The sequence below is a fragment of the Phaenicophaeus curvirostris genome, chromosome 3 (genome assembly GCF_032191515.1).
Source record: "Phaenicophaeus curvirostris isolate KB17595 chromosome 3, BPBGC_Pcur_1.0, whole genome shotgun sequence".
Taxonomy (NCBI): Eukaryota; Metazoa; Chordata; class Aves; order Cuculiformes; family Cuculidae; genus Phaenicophaeus; species Phaenicophaeus curvirostris.
Genome location: NC_091394.1, coordinates 11,646,643 through 11,664,636, shown reverse-complemented (window position 1 = coordinate 11,664,636; position 17,994 = coordinate 11,646,643). Strand labels below are relative to the sequence as shown.

The following is a 17,994-nucleotide window of genomic DNA, read 5'->3' as shown; positions in this document are numbered from 1 at the left end:
GCTGCCCAGGCAGGTGGCTGAGTCACCATCCCTGGAGGTGTTTAAAAGATGGGTAGAAGTGCTCAGGGATATGTTTTAGCAGTGGACAGGTACGGTTGGACTCGAAGATCTCAAAGGTCTTTTCCAACCAAGTGATTCTATGATTCTATGATCACATGAACAAGGCATCAATTCTTGCATAGCACACAAAGCAAATTGCTTTATTTAAAATAAAATGAAAATAAAATTCTAAATGAAATGACAAAATACAAGTATTGGCTCACAAAGAATTTATTTGAATAGTGAAGAAATACTCTTCCAAGCCAGCCTTTGTTTTTGCAGAAGAAACAGGATGTTGTGAATGCCTTATTGACTACATCCATGCAATCTATTTGCTCCAGAAGAGCTTTGCAGAGAAGTTCTCACAGAACTTGTCCTGGAAAAAGCTTTTAAGTTTTTGGGTTTTTTTTTTGGAAAAGAGGACTGCAGAGATCTCCTGACAGATGGACACCTCTTCTTCTTCTCTGCTTTCTGAGAGGAGGTTGCGTCTCTGTTACATGTCCCTATCGAAATGGCTTCTCACACTTGTGTTCAAATGATATTCTTGTGTTCAAAGGATAAGCTTGACATGAGCTGGCAATGTGCACTGCCAGCCCAGAAGGCCAACTGTATCCTGGGCTGCATCAAAAGAAGCATGACCAGCTGGTCAAGCGAGGTGATTTCCCTCCTCTACTTCACTCTCATGAGACTCTACCTAGAGTATTGTGTCCAGTACTGAAATCCCCAACATAAGAAGGAAATAGAACCGTTGGAATGGGTCCAGAGGAGGGCTACAAAGATGATCAGAGGGCTGGAGCACCTCTTCTATGAGGACAGGGTGAGACAGTTGGGGTCGTTTGGCCTGGAGACAAGAAGGCTCCAGGGAGACCTTATAGCGACCTTCCATTACCTGAAGGGGGTGTAAAAGAAAGCTGGGGAGGGACTTTTTACAAGGCCATGTGCTGCTAGGACAAGGGGGAACAGCTTTGAATTGGAAGGGGAAGATTAAGACCAGACATTAGGAAGAAATTCTTCATGATGTGGGTGGTGAGGCGCTGGCACAGGTTGTCTGGGGAAGTTGTGGATGCCCCCTCCCTGGAAGTGTTCAAGGTCAGGTTGGATGGGATCTTGAACAGCCTGGTCTAGTGGGAGTTATCTTTGCCCATGGCAGGGTGGGAGGCAACTGGATGATCTCTAAGGTCCTTTTCGACCCAAACCGTTCTATGATCCTATGAGTCTATGATATACCATAGGATGATATACCATAGTCACCTAAGACTTCGGAGATTTTAATTGTCTGTGGGAATCTGAAACATAAGTGTCAGATACAATATGAGTAATTTCAAAGGAGAGCCAGTCAAAGGAGAACATATTTCATCTGAAATGAAGTAGGTTGTGATAACTCAATGGGATAAATTGCTGAAAGGAGACAAGTAACTGGGTGTGACAATAAAGACGGTACAAGAAAAGGAATAAACCTAACCCTAATAAACCAGAAATTTATCACACAGAACAAGAAAAGTACATTTCATCTTCAAAGTAGAAACTGAAAATCTATGAATTTGCATGTTTATGTGACGTAAGACATAATAATTAAAGAAAACTATGTGATCTCAAAGTATTGTAAGAAACACAGGGAGATGCCTGGTAACAACGTTTTTAAACCCAGCCACAGGAGACAGCTGGAATTTTGGTTGAAAATGCACAGTGCATTGCACTGTGATGGACCCACATCATGTAAGAGGGAAAGAAAAGGAAAGAGAATTTTCCTCAAAAGACAGTTGAAGTAGAACAGTATTTTTCTGCCTGGGTTTTAGACCCAGAGTATTTCCTGTAATGTTGATTATGTTGATTGAGGTACATGAGCATTTCTGTCACCAAAAAGATGTCTGACATTTTCTTTTGCATTCTTTTCTTAAACTGCTTAACTATGAATCTCACACTTCTCTGCATACCATTTTTATATCCGAGTATCTGGAAGCTTCTGTATAACTGCCCTTGGATAGAAATCTTGTAATCTGCTTGTTAACTTTTGTGCCTTTACTTGTAAAAAGACTGTGTCATTTATGAATATATACAAAGGAAAAAAATAAGCTATCTTTCCGCTGATATACAGAAGTTACAGCAATTTCTGTTATTTCACTTTTCTTCAAGTTTCTGTATTACGTGCTATCTCCTTTAGATAAGCTGGGAGAGCAGAGAGTAAAAGCATAGAAACAGATTAGATATGAGGGGGAAGTACATTTTTTGGTGCTAGAGAATAATAAAGAGGAATAAGATATTTAACAAGGTACTAACACACAAAGCACTTTCAAGGAATGTTGCCAGGAACTAATTGGTATAATTTCTAGATGTTAGCCAGAGTAAACTTGGCAAGCAGCTCCAGAACATTTTGGTCTGAAAGACAATTTGTATTTTCAGAGTCTCAGAGAATAAAAGATTGCCTAGTCAGAGATGTCCTAGTCATTGTTTTGTAGAAGTTAAGAGTCTTGAAACAGTAAAAAAAAGGAAAGTTATTTCTCAGCATTTGCCAGAAAGTAGCCGTCCTAAGAGAACTGACAGCCTTCTCATTTTCTGTCAGCAATCTTCTGATTCAGAGCTTTTCCAAACTCGCAGGAATCTTAATGGAAGATTAAACTACTGGCCTTGTGTCCTGTTTTGAAAACTTCTATTCAGAAATTTCAGTCTGCCACTCACAGCAATCATCCTGCTAGCATTTCTATATTGTCTTCGGTTATTCTCTTTTAATGTTGCTTAATCACATTTCCTTGTTCTTTAGTGAGTAGCTAATGAGCCTCTTAATTATTTATTCTGACAAATCCAAATGCAATAGCCTGCAGTTACTCTGCTGCCCTGTGACTGGAGAGAGCAAGTCATTTTGCCAGGGTCTTGTATTTTTTGAGTAACAGAATAGGTTGTGATTAGGTTTGATGTCACAGAGAACCTTGTGAAATAAATGCTGGTAATCTGAAGTTTGTCCTGACAGAAAATAGTTGTGATTTATTTTTATTTTGCTAAACAAAATTATCTGCACTGTTTCCTTCATAAATCCAGTGCTTACCTCATCTCCCTCTCCCTGCTAGGGAAAAAAAATATCAGGAGAAGAAAATAAAAACTAGAATAAATGTCTGGATTCTAACATGATCTAAGACTTGCATTACTGCACCTAGTCTCATATTTGGGGTGACAAAAATAAAACTCATCACTTGACTGAGCCTATCTAAGGTAAATGAGAAGGTAATCTTCTACATTACAGCCAAATTGCTATTTATTACCTTACTGTATTCCTGCATTTTATCTTCCCTCTATACAGAAATCAGGTTTTATGTCCAGTTCCTTAACTGTGAATACCTGGATACTCTTTCTTAGCTGCCTGTTTAGAAACAGCATACCTTAAGGCTTTGGAAGACTTACTGCTGGGAAAAATCATCAGTATGTCATCTTGAGAAGGTGCTGGGGAGGACTCAAGTACCCTGACTCCCTCTCTCTGTATGGATTTTATTCCTTATCACCGCATTGTTTCATTAAGGTGATTTGCATCTAGTTACCCTCCCCAAAAAAATTTAAACTGAGGAGCAATTTATGTACTTTGTAATGCAGATCAGAATGAATCTGACATAGTCTAAAATTACACCAGTTAAAGGCTGTCTAATACCATTCTCTGTATTCACATGTGTAGGAACACATTCAGTACAAAGGATACTCTCATTAATGACTTACTTCTTCCTGTGTGAGAAATGTAAGGACTTCCCTGTCAAAGGGAAACTCTTGCATTTCTGTGGATTAATACGTCCCTTATTACTTTGCCCCTGTGTGTATGTTTTAACTTTACGTTCAGCCAGACACAATAATTCAATTAATTCTTCTTCCCAAGAGCACCTCATTTTCCATACTATTTGTTGTCACAATCAACGTTACATATATTTTTGCAGTGGCAAAGTTATTAAGCAGACGAGATTGACAAAAAAAGCTTGTACTTCTGTATATAAACCTCCTTGCCAAAGTATTTAGTGAACCTGTGGAGAGCCTGTTAAATCTCATATCACTTATATGTGTTTGTACGATACATCATGACGGATGAGCATAATCTCAAACCTACTATTCCATCTTATACTTCCATTTGGGTACAATTATCGAAACTGATACTGCTCCAGAATGGAAAACTCAGTGCGAGTGCACTGGATAACCCACAGATAAATTTGCAATGTCATCCCTTCCATAAGAATTGCACGTGTGCATATGCCACTCTACAGAGAAAATTCAGTCATCTGGAAGAGACGGTAAGTTATCTCAAACTACGTGTATTCAAACGACGTATGACTGTCACCATGCTACTGTAATACACTGTTTGACTTGCCTGTTGATAACTTCTTGCATCTGCATTACTTCTGTATTATTATCTGCCTGTTATATGCAAAATTCAATAAGATTATATTTTTCCCATGCAATTTTATCTAATCAGAGAAATATGAGATACATAGATGCCCAAAGAGTATTCAATATAGAATACTTCTGAGTCAGTATAGACCTGGTTTGCATTATGTAAATGACAAGCATGTAATGGCATAGAACTCCTCTCTGAAACAACCAGGATTTCAGTAGCTTAAATGCTCAAATGTTAGTTCTTCCTGAAAGTACAATAGACAGAAAGGCATATGCTAACATCTATAAAATATTTTGAATAAAGAGATTAAGATAAAGCAGAGACCGAAATTGAGCTTCTAAAATGAAAGTTCTGATGCTTAAGGTTTTCAGGCAGATCACAGAAAGCTCTGTGATCTGCATTCTAATACATTTCTTATCTCTCTTATTATGAGATATTAAATACTGGAGATAAGACAGAAGAGACCCGTCAATTAAATATACAGTTATTTTTCTAACTTGCCATGATGAAAATCACAGACATCAAGGTTTACATGAACAAATTCTCTGTTACTACAGTAAATCCAAACTCATCTTTGGATAAAGAAAAGATCAGTGTTAATCAGTATTCTCCAGCATTACCTAACAGATAGCAACGAGGCTGAGAAATGATGAGCTGAAATCTCAGCAAACTAATCAGCAGAGAGTCAAACCAAGATGTAGCCACCTTCTAATAAATCCAAAACAAGACATATCACCACGTGAGACCTGTGCGCCACTGTGCTAATGAAGCCATGGAACCTATAAATCCTGTCAAACATTTGGAGTTCTTCCTTCACTTCCTCCAAGAAGGGCACATTAAGATTTACTTCTGAGCATTTTTTTTGTGTTCTTTTAAGCACAGAACCGAATGTCTCTGACTGAAGTCTGTCACCTACTTAGTGTTATTCTCCCAAAGTACATCTCTTGAGGATGAACTTGTTAATAGTAGCTTCATATATCTCCTTTGCAAATTTGAGTGTTTTGGCCTAAAACGACATTAACTGTTGTCTAAACACTGCTATTTTTTAGTAATCCTGCTTCAAACAAAATGCTGCAAACAAAAAACTGCAATATTCATATCACCATCCACTCCCCTGCCCCTTAAGTGCAAACCTGAAATGTATGAATACAATACTAGAAGAGCAAATAATGAGACAAAAAATAAAATCAACTTAATAAGAAACCTTGAGCACTCATCCTCTGGTAGGGCTCATACATTCATCAATAAAAATATTAAATATACATGCTCCTGGTGGGGTTCTTTTCCCCCTAAATTATGAGAACAACTATTCTAAGTCAGCCCAAATCTAGCTATTGCCTGTCTCCCAGAGTAAGGAATAATAGATGCTCAGAGGAAAAAGTATATGAAAAAAAGTATATAACTTTTAAGTAGCTACAATTGATAAATTTAAAGATTAAATAAACAGAATATAAATTAAAATAGATGAAAATGAGCTTATAGGTTGGCTAACAGCAACTAAATACTTCTTCTAGAAACAGAACTAAAGGTCTAAGAGGCCATCATGGAACTTCAGCATCAAAATTAATACATTAACACTTTCCTGGAGTCAACAGAAAGGAGCTCTTCTAATGTAATAGCACTTCAATATTGGACATAACCGTTAGCAAATCTAGTTCATTAAAACTCCACATGAAACACTGTAAGTGGCTTATCAGCAAATTCATAAAACCATCCATTATCCACACTCCCAGAAAATGCATAAGTCATGGACAGATTGGAAACCCCTTATTCACAGTGACTCATATGAACAGTACACTCAGCTTGATCTATAAAACACATGTAATAAAAATCAATTTAGGGAACACAAAGTGGGGTGGACCACGACCCTTTCTGCCACTGAGGTGACTGTACTTATGAGCAAGAAGGGAAAAATCTATGTCCCAAGATGTCATTTTACTTCCAAAACAATAATAGTTTGCATGGATTAGAGCAGGCTTCTTTCTGAAGATAAGATACAGCAAAAAGAATTAGATAAAAAGGAAATTTCAAGTTTGAACCTATGTAATTTTTCTCTCTTTTTGTCAAAAAGTCCATAGTGTTGACTGAAATTAAGTTGCAATAGTCCATCTCACAAGATTGGTGTCCAAATTGAAACTTTAGATGGACTCTTGCAAGTTAATCACGTACATTCTGTGTGTCCAAAATGGAGACCTGTGCTACACCCTCAACACAACTAAATCTACACAGAATTCAGTGGGTAATAGGGGGACCTTTTAGTCTCTCAACACTAATTCTTTGCATAATAGCTTAAATCCTTTCATTCTCCTCCTTCTCCCACACCACCTCAATAGTTTAAGACTGTGGGAAGCAACTGCTTAATCCTCTATTCAGAATGTTATACCAAAACCAAACATGAAACACATATTCAGTGTTTATCTTAATGAACAGAAGGCTCTTTGATGCCCCATCTCCCACTTCTTTCGGGCAGCTAATTCAAGCTCTGTTTTCACATGGTGAGGGAAGTTAGAAGTCTTTGTTCTGAATAAAATGAGCAACACATTCTGAAATAAGCAGCTCCTAATTTTCAAGTATCATAATGAGGAATACTTTGTCTTTATTTTTTTATAATTTTTTGGGAGTAGTATAAGAGAGGGGAAGTTCTACATGCCAGCTGGCTGACTTATGCTCAGTGTAACTATTTTAATTACAGGTACAATTCAGTTCTGCTTGACTGCTTGTTAGAGTAAAAACTATCCAACAATTAAAATAAGTAAGATTTATTTAATGTACTGTTTGCTATTGTTATGGGATTTCCTTTATGAGTCAGAAGAGGGGGTGTGTGTGCATGTTGGAGTGTACATGCCCATCCTCTTTTCCTTGCATGAGCATATTCTCAGCAGAGGAAATAATTTCAGGGTGACTTTTCAAACCACAGAACTGGCAACGTGAATGGGGAGGCAGAGTGTTTTGCACACCTCATGGAAGCAGTATTCAAACTGCACCTCAAGAGTGCTGGCTGACATGAACCCACAGAGATTACTGCAAGAACAACAGAATCATTGCTGAAAGTAAAGAATTAATGTGATACTACATTTTACCTCTAAAGGCTTTATCTCCCAAGATTCTTCTCAGTCCACCAGAACAACTCCTGCTCATGATTCTGTCATTTTAAGGACTAAATGCAAGAGAAGCTTGTACTATAAAAGCACATGAATTCTCCTGGTAGTTGTTAGAAACCTGAATGTAACATACAGTCCTGTTTTCTGCTTTATTGTAAAAGTGGCCCTGTCCTTTGTTTAATGGAGCCTGCTCTGCACAATTCCTTAAAGTCAGCATGTGAAAGCTCTGCTACTGCTTGTTTCCTGGTGTTTTCAACTCTCAACAGTTAGATCGCTAATATGAGGCTGAGCATAAACCTCTGTCTCAAAGCTACAGTCATGGAGATAAAAAAAATGTGAAATGGTGCAATAAATCTTATGTTTTCAAGCCAATACGACTAATATAGCACTGACTGCATGAACACTTGTTTATAATTTATTTATGTATTTACTTACTTACTTATTTATTTCTTTGAGTTAGCGACAACTTTCTAATCACTTTAACATGGTAGCAGGGTAACCTTCTCATCTCTGCTCAGCCAGAGACTATGATACTATCATCAGGTCTGCAGTTAAATACAATTCTTGCCTCAAATCACTTTTCTATAAGGTCCAGTCATCAGTACTACTTGACAGTCTCATGACTTCTTACTGCTCTGCAGTTCTGAGGGTTGTTCGTTTTTGGCTTTATCTTCCCCTGTTTCCCTTGCACTTCAGTAGCCATTGGTTTGACTCTGCCTTCTTGCACTAGCAATCATTTTAACATAACAATTCTGGAAATCTCTCTGTCAGGGAAACACGTTGGTACCCAAGGCAACATACTGACTTCCATTCAAGGTTTTCCCTGCCTGATAACATTGAATGGACACCTTCTCTCTTTTTCTCTGACAGTCTCTGAACCAGGCTGTGGCTGGCAGTGTATGAAGTAGTGGGATGCTCTATGTCAGCTCTTGTGCAGGCTTTGCATCTCATTTTCTCTAAGCCTCCACAGAAATTGCCCAACATCGTAATAAAGTATGTGCCACAAGTTCATTTAATTAAACGAAGAAGTGTGATACAGAAAATGAAAAGTTTCCAGACAACAAATTCTAAGGCATGATGTTGACTTGTGATATAGCAAGGAAAAAATACACTCAATTTTTCCCTTCTCTATCTGCGACATTCAGGAATATTGAAAGCTGGTAAAATAAGCTCTAGCTTAGCAGAGCAGTATTTTCCTTCACGAAATTCTGGATTTATTGATAGTCATAATTTTCTGAAAGCCTGCAACATTAACTCAGCTTTACATCATTCACTGTTTTTATGAGGACCTGTTCTGGTTTTGGCCAGGATAAATTTAGTTTTCTTCCTCGTAGCTGGTGTAGTTTTGTGGTTTGGATTTAGGATGAGAATAATGTTGATGACATACTGATGCTTTAGTTGTTGCTAAGCAGTGTTTACACTAAGTCAAGGACTTTCCAGCTTCTCATGCTCCGCCAGTGAGAAGGAAAAAGCACAAGAAGCTGGGAGGAGGCAAAGACAGCTGACCCCAACTGGCCAAAGGGATATTCCACACCATATGACACCATGATCAGTAGATAAACTGAAGGGAGCTGGCTGGAGGGGAGGGTGAGCAGCCACTGCTGGGTATCGGCTGGTTGGTGGTGAGCACCTGATTCTCTCCCCCATCCTACCACGGGGAGTGAGAGAGTGGCTGTGTGGTGCTTAGTTGCTGGTTGAGGTTAATCCACAACAGGACCAAGCTGTGACCCACTGACACACTTTCCTTCATGTGGCTGTTTTTTCTGTCTGTTAGCAGCAGGCTCAGGTCTCTTGAAGTTCAGTGGCAAGGTCTGTGAGAGAGTAAGAGGTGTAAACACACATAACATTTCACAGATAGTGAAAGGAAAAGACGAGAGCAGAAATTAGCTCCTTTACCTCAATGCTGTACACTCTCAACACACAGGTTTGAACAATGATGTTACAGTCCCAGTCTCACTTCTCAAGAATTCATTCAAAAAAAGTGAGATGCCAATACTTAAAGTACAACCATTGCTGTGGCACAGTCAGCAATAGCCTCTGTAAGACAGTATCAGTGTTTTTATAAGCAGAATGTCCAGCAGTGTTAGATGGCAAAAATTAACTTTTGCCAGGCTGTCATTACATTGTTCATTCCTATGAGCTTCTGAAATACATTGCACCTAAAATATTGTGTGCTCTGCAAGTCACGATGATTAATAAGACAGTGTGGTGGATAAAGACTGAACATTTGTATTTCTGTAAGTACAGGATGAGTATTTTAATCAACTGCAAGTTCAGAGTATGCATATATACTAGAAAGAAGGCTGGAAGAGAAACCTAAGGTAGAAAATATGAATATTCTAATGTAAAGTATTCGAGTTTTTGCTTCCTTCTAAAGACTGTTTGTAGTATGCTTCAGAAATAATTAACCACTCTTGGTATTACATCATCTTCAATAAGCTATAACATCATAAATCAGTCAGAATCTGTGCTTCAGATTCAATTCTGAAAAGCTGAAGTATTTCAAGACATGAGCAATTCTTATGCCTACCACTTGCTGTCTCATGCTGTAAATCAAGTTCTACAGTAAACTAGAGAATTGCCTCTGAAGACAGATTTAGACAAGGTTAAAAGAAAACACTGATCCAAGCAAGGCATCAGTGAAGGACGAGTAGCACCAGCTCAGAGAGAGCCATTGTCAGGGAAGAGAAGCAAGGCAGCATGCACTTAGGAAGACTTTACCTTTTCCTGCAGCAACTCATAACATCTGAGCTCTGCAGATGTCAGAGAAAGAGAGTAAGGGCTGCTTGCTGCTTTATAAAGTGAGAGGCTTCACAGTAAATGTGTAAACACAATGATTAAAAACTGTTCACAAACTCCCTCATTTTACCCTTTGTTTCCATTTCAGATATTTTTTTAATAATAGCAAGGCTTCAGAAAGGAAGGTCCAGTTCAAGACACCATTCACAAACTTCCCTTCTCAGGTGAGGAAGAGGAGGCAGGATGGCAAAAATTCCCTTCACACCAAGGATGGATGAAGCTACAACACTCAGAAGGGGTTTGGAGTCCAGATTCACTTAACTCTTCCCTTCAGGCCCTTCAGACTTTAGTTTGTCAACAGACATAACAATAAACCAAGATATTTTACATTCTTGGTTTCTTTGGGAGCTCTCAGTTTTTCGAATGCTTTTTTGTACATCCTGTCACAATATTACTAAATTGATAATATTGGTTGCTACTATTCAGACTGTTCTATGAGATCCATATCTTAAGACATTAAAGAACAGTGTCAGGGCTAATGAAGGGAAAAAATAAGAAATAAAGCTCTCTTTGTGGCTTCTGGTTATTTAGTATTATCTGCCATATACTTCGGTCTTGCTTTGATACAGCATACTTGCCAAAGACATCTAGAATGCAGAAACACGCCCCTTTTATTATTTGATTTATGGAAATATTCAGAATATATTGGCAGCTTTACCAAGGAACAAATAAATTTAAGGAATTAATATACAGATGATCCTCATTACTTCCTTTTTCATTCTTGCCCCATCAATGCAGTGCAGTCTTTCTACTATAAATAAAAGCATCGCCATGAAGAAAGCTTCACATTTAAAACAGCATGAAATAAAAATCTCTAGAAACTGATCACAGCATATATGGCTACTATGCCTAGCAGACACTTGAGTGTTATTACTGTTGGCAAAGAAAGTTGACAGAAGCTTAGCTGAATGATCTTTGGCTACACAGACATGCTGCAACACTTGAGATATGCAAACTCCTTAATATAAAGCAAAGAATCTGTTTTATTACCTTAGCCTTGAATTGCAAAAACTTGTTGAAATATGATCATCTAATACTCTTATTTTTTCCACCTTGAAAGATGTTTAACTCAATATATGAGAGAATTCCAATGGCTTCAATCATGCATGAGACTTCTGCTCAGATAAGCTTGCCTTGGCTTAGAGTCTTTAGCTGAGCAGTTGGGAGCTCTGTTTTGCTGCTGAAATGACTCAAACCTTTGAAAGATTATTATTCTGTCTATTTTGTCTATTAGGTGACTTTATTCAACAGATAACCTCTTCTGAACTGAACTAACCAGAACAGTTATTCCAGGCTGCCCAGGCTTCTAATATTTCTGTAATCAACCTTGATTGGGCTGACCAGGACTCTAGTGGTCTTGTATCTCTAGGAGATGATCCTATGGGAACTACATCACCCTACTGTGGTGCTTCGTAAGAGATACAAGACACCTAATTCAAAACAGCAGCTAATGTCAGACAGATTAGGACTGCAGTGATTGATCAAACTCTTCAAACATTTGCCTGTAAGCCCAAGAGGAAGACTGTGATATTTAAGGAGCAGGAATTTAAATGCATGGCAATGCATGTAAAGGCTGCATGCATCAAACATCCATGTGGGTGCATTTCATGCAGAACTAGTACTTTCATTTACCTCCTCTCTGCCTTCTTGCATATGGCAGGATATGGGGAAAACAATATGTACAGGATAAGTCCTGTTTCAGTTTATTAGAACAATAGCAGTTTCACAATATACTGTGGATTTCCACCCACAAAATCTTTAACTGGTACTCAGTGCCATATTTGCCAAGGACCTCCTCAATCATTGTTAAGAAATGTCAAGAACATCTCCAATGTTATAACATTGTTTGAACTTACTGAGCAGTTTTCAACAGGGACACTCTTGCTAAATCAGTGAGACCAAAAGGCAACTTCTAGCCCATCAGCCTCGTTTTGGAATTCTATTTTAGGGTGTCCTAAAGTGATCACACGAAGTGTTTATCAGATAAAGTTAGCCTAGATGATGAAATGGTATCTCTATCCTTTTTCCTTTCATTATAATTCCCATTATGACTGCTACCTTCTCAAATGAGAAGGCATCAATACAGCTATGAAGAGAGATAAAAAAGATGCAGCATAAGCTGGTGCTTTGCGGCCATGGTAGGCAGTCAGCTTGAACTGCTCAAGAGAGACAGAGCATTACTGACTGCTATGTATCAAGCCATTTTGCAGCAAGATACTGAAACTTCAGTGGTCTGGAACTGGTCTGGGTGTTTTTTTACAATAGTCAGCAATTTTGCTTTTTCTTGTCTTTTTATCTGAAGACTGTGGTCTCCAGAGCATGAGGAAGCCTAGCACGTGACATACCCCTTGCTGTCTATAAATTCTAACAGTATTGTGTTTTATCCTTTTTTGTTGTAATCCTTCCTAGCTATTTGAATATCACAATCTCCACCTACTGTGAGAAGTGATAGAAAACCTACATTTTGCTCTCAAGAGAGACTCTCTAGTATCTCTGAGAGTTCTGCTTTCTCACATGCTAACTAGAGATGGATGTTTCACAGGGGTAAGACAGCCCTTAAAATGCTGGAGGACAAATAGATAAATACATAGATAAGCAAATAAATGTTGGTCCAAGAACTTCTTTCCTTCTATATCTCTGAACATTCAAGAAATAAATTGATTAATATCCCCAAGTTATGATGAACCATAGCACTTTCCTAGGATAGGTCGAAGTGATGAAGTTGGAACACTTCATTTGTCTTGAACACAGAACAGTAAAGGAAAATGGAAGACATAAATTGATGACTCAGAATCATCATAATTTCACATCTCTGCCCAGTCTTGGCTCACTCATAAGATAAGCCAAATTAACTAATGAAAAAAATAAGTAGTTTTCTTTTTTAGGTCTGGCAATGCAAGTCTTGCCAAATACATTCATCACAGCTCTTCCCTTTTCCCTTTCTTTATCAGAATGAAGCTGTCAAGTTCAGTATGCGATCTACTACAAAAGTCTAGATCCTTCTCTATCAGAGCAGATAACAAAATCTGTTGGTAACAAGATAGCATACTGATTATTTCTGACTATAAGATGAACCTTGAAGGCTCACTTTTATCAACAGCCAGAGACTGCAACCTCAGCCTTCATTTTCTGCTGCAACCTGCCAAACTTTGACTGAACTCATATCACACTTTCTTGTAACATATTATGAGCTCTGTCACGAAGAATTGTTTCCCACATCTTATGCAGCTCTTTCTCTTCCCTCATCTCCGTAACTTTATAGATCACATTCACCACATGATACATTTATAATTGTACCTGAACATATTCTGTAAGACAGAAGTTAAACACATCACTGTACTGCTCTGCTATTTTTGCTTTTTGATTATGCTGATATTAGTTTCCTGCATAGATTTTGTCCCTTGATCTGTATGGAGGGGAGAGATTAAGGCATGTGCCAGGGGCATCAGGCATTTTAACATCCATTGCTCGTAAGCCAGGTTAATCAGTAAAGCACTCCGAGCCTATGGAAGCCAACAGGATCCTCAGCAGCTGTAAAGCTCTCCAATGGCAATTGGCAAGAACATCTTTCCATACGCTCTGTGCTGCTGAGATGTGGATCCACCTTTTCAAGACACTCTGAAATTCTGCCACACTAACCGAATGCACAATATCAAGTTTTAGTTATTTATTTATTATATTTTGTTTTGCAGCAGGGACAAGGAGTATTTGACCCAAAGACAGAGGCCAGACCAGCCTGTTTCACACAGCTGCTTGTTGAGCAGACATATATTTAAAACTCTTCCTGACAGAACAGAATGATCTATTAGTACCACAAAATGGCAGGATGCCCAGAGACAGATTTTGAGAATTTCTGCTTTCATGAACAGGAGGACATTTTCAAGATTAATTTATGAAACAGAGAGCAAAATGTATCTTTAAAACCTCTTAACACATCCATAAAAATATATTGCTTTTAAACACTTACGATGTTATTCAATTAATGGATTGGTACTGCTACTCTCAATTTATAAATTCCAATTTATAAAACTCTCAGGCTCTTTTTTCTACCCTTAGCTTACCCTGTTCTTGCTCTCATGCTCCCCTTTTATTAACCTCCAGCTTCTATAGATCATTAAAGAAAATCAGGAATGTTCTCTGGCAGTTACACTGAATTGTATTTTAAATAACACATTTACTGTTCCCCTTAGAGCTGCCATTTGGAACTTGGAATAATCTAAAGGTATGTCCATTTTGCAAAAGCAATGGAATAAAATATGATAAAATTATAAAATATGTCATTAATCAGTTTCAGGGAGAAATTTATCCATTATCATTATACAGAATGCTCACTTTTAGTTAATGGTAGTTGGAAAACGGGACTCTCCTTATGAAGAAACTAGGATAGTGGTATGTTCTAGACATTGTATCAGGAAGAAAGCTGAAGTATCCAGATCTCTCAGCTAATAAAACTTCAAAGAAATGTTAGTTTTGAAGACATTAAAATATTTCATTCCCATGCATTTAAACCTTTTGTGAATACTGAACTGCAGATTTATTAATACTTTTAAAATACAGTGAAATAAATACTAAGTACTGTATATATAGAATAACAGATTTCAATAAGACAAATACTCCCTCAGACAATTTTCCAGTGAAAATTATAACCAGTTCTAAACTCTTCCTCCCTCCCAGTCCAATTGCTTATTCAAAAGATTGAGCAAATCAAAGGGAGGAAAGCTGATTTATCATTATTGTTACTATTATTTTATATTTAGAAACCATTACTACTAGGAAAAAGAGGATTATAATGTGAGACAATTAATATTTCAACATCTGCAATAACGTTTCTACCCTTTGTTTATTTTTCTAAATCAAGGAGATGTTCAGGTCATATAAAATTACTTCTTTTCCAGAAACAGCTCATGTTTGTCTTGGTTTTAACATTATACTCTTTCTCTTTTTCTGGTTGGTTTGTTTGTTTGTTTTCGGGGGGGGGGGTGTTGTTTGTTTGTTTAAAATAACTCTTGTGTTTATTATGAGTTTTTATATTGCCTTTATTAAAGGATCTACTCTTGCCTTTATATGTAAGATATATTCAACCAATTTTTAGAAAGAAAAGTAGCAACCTCAAAAGCAATCTGGGGGCAAAAAGTAATCTGATGGCTGGTCTGTACACACACACTCCAACTCAGAAACACAATAATCGTGATCAATAAAATACCATTTGCGTCAAACACGTGATGTAACTCCTAATGAAGGCATAATGAGTAAAAATTGGGAAAAAAGTTCTCTTCAGTGGGCATTAGTGAAGACAGACTCATTTAAAAATCACTTTCTGGTACGTGGATTAAGAGCAGAGCTGTCACAGCCCTGGCAGGTTTTATATTTTATCCTTAAGCTTTTCAGCAGTACAAATTTCTGTGTCAAGTTTCTCCTGCCAATCCTTCTTCTCTACCAGCCTCTCAAGCATTTTCATGTCTTTCTCTAGTATTTCTGTTCATCACCAGACCTTTCATTTACCAGCTGTGGTGAGGCTAATATCTTCTGTTGCCAATTCTCACTATATGAACGATATTGATAGAAATCACCCTTTCTCTGAACCTCACAAGCAGATAATTACTGCAAAACTACAATCAAAACCAAAGTTGGAGTTCTCACAGTTCAGATTCAAACCCACACATACAAGTTCTAATGTATTTCTTCTTGTAGTGAGATCATAAACTCTGATGGAGTCCCTTGGTCAACACAGGAAATAAAGTTGTGTCAGAAAAATGTACGATTTTTGACTTTTTATCCCTGTTAAACATTCAAAACTTGCTTGAGGGAGACTGGCTGTGCAGTATTATTTACTTCTTGTATTCCAAGAGGTAATTATTTCTAATCCATAAAATAATATAATTATTTATATATAATATAATTATTATATTATTTTATGGATTAGAAATAATTATTTATATATAATATAATTATATATGTAATATATGGCACATATGTTGTATAAATAATAATAGAATCATTTCTATTCTATAAATAAATAAATCAAGACTGGACTGATTTTGATCAAAGATGATTCAAATAATGAACATTGGGGTTTAAAGAACAACATTTTCAAGCTATTTTCTATAAACACAAGGGCAAAGGTATTCTTGCTAACAATAAAATCAAGTATCGTTTATACTAGGTATTGGCTATTTAGGAATGACACCACACACTATAAGACTATGAGAACAGCCAAAGAGTTGGAAATGCAAGACATTGGTCTGTAGCTTACTGTAACTGGCTTGCCCTGTACTTTGTGAAACAGCAGTTCTGCTAAATAAAGATCACATTCTTTTTAAAAGCACACCAAAGTCATATTCAGATCTCATTTAAAGCGGTGTCAATCTATGAGATATCCATCTATCACATTTATCCTTGTCTCCATTTTCTGCTGCATTTATGAAAATACAACTAAATCTACTCAAAATGAAGGCTATTAATTATTTACATTATTTATAGAGATTTGCTTGTATTCCTTTACCAGTATTCCCTTAAGTGTATTTCCTATTTATGCATGGGCTTTATTCTTTCTACAGTGCCAAAGCTACGCATTTTCATAATGCAGAAACTATCAAGTGACAAGGTGATACATACACTGCTTGGAATGATACTTCTTATATGCTTATCTTGGTGAGGAATAAACAGGAATGAGAAATGATATTCCAAATCTGAAATTATTTCAGAATCTTGCAGTTGGTATTTTTGTTTATGAATATGTGATTGCAAAGCTGCTAAGAATGGATGGAAAGCAACAGGAGACAATTCCTCTAAAAAAAACAAAACAGAAAAGGGTTTATCAGAAAATGTAAGTCCCAATGTGGTTATGCGAGAAATGAAGTAAATACCAATGCATTGCAAGACTCATCATTTTTAGTTCTCAGGGCTTTCTCAGGGCTTGCTGTTACTTCTTGCCTTTTATTTTCTGAATACAGATAGCTTATGTTTCAAGCTTTTCTCTGAAACAAGGAGCTCAAGAACTAAGCTTTTTCCCAAACAGTATGTTCTTGATCTCATGACTACGAAAAAAGGTTTTGAGGAAAATGATAATTATCTCAGACTTGTGATAAAGTCTGAATGGTTGAGATCACTGAACCTGCACTCATTCAAAAAGCATTCTTAATCTATTGGTCCATTACTTTAAATGTATAAATATTTAAATTATGATGTCCTACCTTGTGCACTATTAATCCCATAAACTAAGCTGAAACAGAGCAGCACAAAAGTAGCCCCAAAAAACATACAAACAGCATTTCAGAAGAGAGTCCTCTTTTTTACTGACTGAGTAATGAAATGTGCCTTGTCAAACACTCAAGGATTCAACAGATCAAAACTTTGAGACATGAAAGAACGAAGGGATAGCCTCACAAGACGTGGCAGTTGCCCACACTTACCTAGCTGCTCTACAAATATACTGTGAAACAAGCATTGCTCACAAGTACACACCATTCAGATGGGTGGCACATCAGATGCAAGGGTTTCTTTAGTTGCAAAACAGCTAAAACAACACAATTCCTAATAGCGCAACTGTGCATCTGTATATTTATGACTATTCTGCAATATTAAAAAAAAAAAACAAACAAACCCATGCATGGCCTCCTGGAGTGGGATTGGTCAATATCGGTCAACTGGTCAACTTTACACAGCTCACCCTGCTATCTCAGCATCATTGTC

At 37.2% G+C, this 17,994-nt stretch overlaps 1 protein-coding gene across 1 annotated transcript in view; it reads right to left on the bottom strand.

Annotated features, from left to right (window-relative positions):
- Positions 1-17,994, bottom strand: part of MOCOS (molybdenum cofactor sulfurase) — a 213,001-nt gene that overhangs the window by 53,116 nt on the left and 141,891 nt on the right. The gene's annotated exons all lie outside the window — the stretch shown is intronic.